The following is a 2,971-nucleotide window of genomic DNA, read 5'->3' as shown; positions in this document are numbered from 1 at the left end:
AAGACCAGGCCCCACGACACGGCTGCAGGAAGAAGGTGGCCGGGAGGCCTTCCGATCCCGGTCAGAAATTTTCATTTGAAATGGGAGGCGGGTAGAGAGTGCCCTTCAGGGACACAAAGCACAACAGTGCTGGATGGAGAGCCAGGACCTCGTGGATCCACGCGTGTCCCTGCAGGCAGCGAGCACATGAGGGGCTCAGAGGAAGCCCCCCACTTCCCCATTCTGGTGAGCTGGGCTGCAGTGCCCAGATCTGTGTCCCGCCCCCCTCCCCCCGCACAGTCTGGGTGCCATGGTTCCCCAGTCCCCAGAGAAGGTATAGCAATATTTGTTTGACTTACCTACTTACCACCTCCCCAAACTAGACTCATGCCCATCACGTGCTCCATTTCAGGAGGCTGCTCCGACTTGACTTACAAACCCTCCTGCCTACTGGAACTCTTTCTGAGAGGTGCCTCGAAGAACAAGAGAGGGCCTGGGGCGCCCGGGTGGCTCAGTCAGTTAAGCATCCGACTCTTGATTTCCTGCTCAGATCATGATCTCACGGTTCGTGAGTTTGAGCCCCGCGTCCGGCTCTGTGCTGGCAGCTCGGAGCCTGGAGCCTGCTTCGGATTCTGTGTCTCCCTCTCTCTCTCTGCCCCTCCCCAGCTTGCATGCATGCTCTCTCTCTCTCTCTCAAAATAAATAAATAAACTTTAAAAAACACACACACGCACACACAAGCAATACAGGCCCTGATGACGATTCCCCAGGAACAAAAAGTTCAAGAACTAAAAAGGCGAAATGAACCAAGGCCAGATGTTGACTACAGGCAACCTCCAAGTCAACTCACAGCTAAGCTCAGGCAGACAGGACACGTGGCTGTCTTTCCCAACCTGTCCCCCCGAAAGGTGCACCTCTCGGCCTCCCAGCCTCCACAACGGTGCCCCTCCTCTCAGCAGGCGTGCCGTCCCTGCACGCAGGGTCCCTGGTCCCCTGGTGGATTCAGGGGGCACAACTCCCAAAGGGGGTGACGCCGGCTTAGCAAGCGGCCTCGAACTCTTGCTCTGACACCACGGATACATCACCAGGCAAACTGCCAGGAGCGGCACCCGCAGGGGAAATGGGCCAGGCAACATGAAAGCAAGAACAAAACCAAAACTGGGTGGGTTATTTTTATCACACTGTAGACTTGCAGCAAAGACCCAACAGCCAAAGGGGCATCCCAGGCGCCGGGCAGGTTTCTCTCAGCCTCTGTCCCTTCCCTCCTTCCGTCCCTCCAGCCCCCTCCTCAGGAAACCCAGAAAGTGGATCGGGTCAGAGCAAACCATCCCTCATTCTGCCTTCTCCACAGGAAAAACTAATTAGTCGCCAAATATTCGCAATGGGTAATTGCTACCTGAATTAATAAGGGCAAACAGCCGGCAAGAAAACAGTGGTTTACTATTTCTGAGCGTGCGCCTCTCTTCACCCGGAGCCCCAGGCTCTGCCGGGAGGGACGGGCTCTGGAGACACGACTCCCGTGGAAGCCTGCAGGAAGGGTGATGCGGCGGCCCGGGGCTGCCCCTTCTCCGGGGTCACTTCCAACACTGCTGTGGCTGGGAGTCACCCTGTCTCCTCTAACACGCAGCATGCGTGTGTGCACATACTCATGCACGTTCACATTTACGCAGATGCACACAGCACACACACAGGCATGTACCACCCACACCATACACGCACACATATATGGGCACTCACACCCGTGCACACAGCACACATGTAAAAGCATTATACACACGCACACACATATGGACAAACGCGCGCACACGCACATACATACACATGTGCACACACACACCCATACGCACACACACAGGCACAAAGCACACACCAGGAACATCCAAGGGGCATCAAACCAGATTCTCACCCAGGATCTGCTTGCCCCGATTTCCCCAACAAGTTGCCCCAGTTTCCTCAGCTCTGACAAGGGGGTATGTAGACCACATTGAGGGGGGTGCAGACAGGAGGGAGAAGGGAGAGGAAGAGGAAAGTTGAGGAGATGCCACGGAAGGCTAGAAGAGACCTGCGGCAGCCCCCTCCACCCCACCCCAGCACAGACGCCAGAGTCACACCCAGAGTGCTTCTGGGGAGCCTGCTGAGCCCCACCACAGCCCTGCTGTGTGACCTCAGACACAGCACTTTCCCCCTCCGGGCCTGGGTTTCTGCCTGTGTGCAAATGAGGTGACTCAGTGTGATCGATCCCTGGAACAGTTCTGAGGCGCTGCCCTCCAGGGAGGGTTCAGTTCAAGTTGGGGATCACCACGGTCTCCCCTGCCCTCGGCCCCTCCCCGCCCCTGCCCGCCGAGCACTTTCCACAGGACTTCTCTGGCACACGGCAGCGAGTAACTTCCGGGGGGAGGGGAGCCCAGGGCTCTCTGGAGGTGTCCCGGTGTCACAGGCAGCTTGGGCCACAGACATCCAGCCACCGACCGTGCTGTCAAGTCGGCCCAGGGGATTCTGGACTGTGTCTGCCACGGCTGCCCAAGCCGGATACGCTTCCATGTGAAGCTGCCCAGGACGCCGTGTCCGCATGATGCCGACAATCTGTCCTTCGGTTTTTACGTTTAATGACATGTTGTAAACAGCTCTCACGGCTGTGCGTGCAGAGCCCTTTTTCTACCAGACAAACAGTAATTCTCTGGAAGGCTCTATCACAGATCGAACCGAACCCCTATTAAGGCTACTGGCAATCTTTGACTTTCACAAGCATCACTATAATCATCTGCTTATAGGTACTCGTTCTGGATAAATAAAAAGTTCTCTGCGTGTAGAGATCTACATATATCTTTAAAGGTTCATATCTGCCTGGAAACAGAAGTCCGGCCCATCACACACCAGGCCATCAGCTGTGGCTCCTTCTGGGGCACGGGATTAGGAAAGAAAACTCAGGCTCTCGGTAAGCAATACTTTATGTTTATGAAGCGGAATGAGTACGGGGGGGGGGGGGGGGGGG

Source organism: Panthera uncia, assembly GCF_023721935.1.
Source record: "Panthera uncia isolate 11264 chromosome A3 unlocalized genomic scaffold, Puncia_PCG_1.0 HiC_scaffold_12, whole genome shotgun sequence".
NCBI classification, from domain to species: domain Eukaryota; kingdom Metazoa; phylum Chordata; class Mammalia; order Carnivora; family Felidae; genus Panthera; species Panthera uncia.
Note: the sequence above shows the minus strand (reverse complement) of the source record.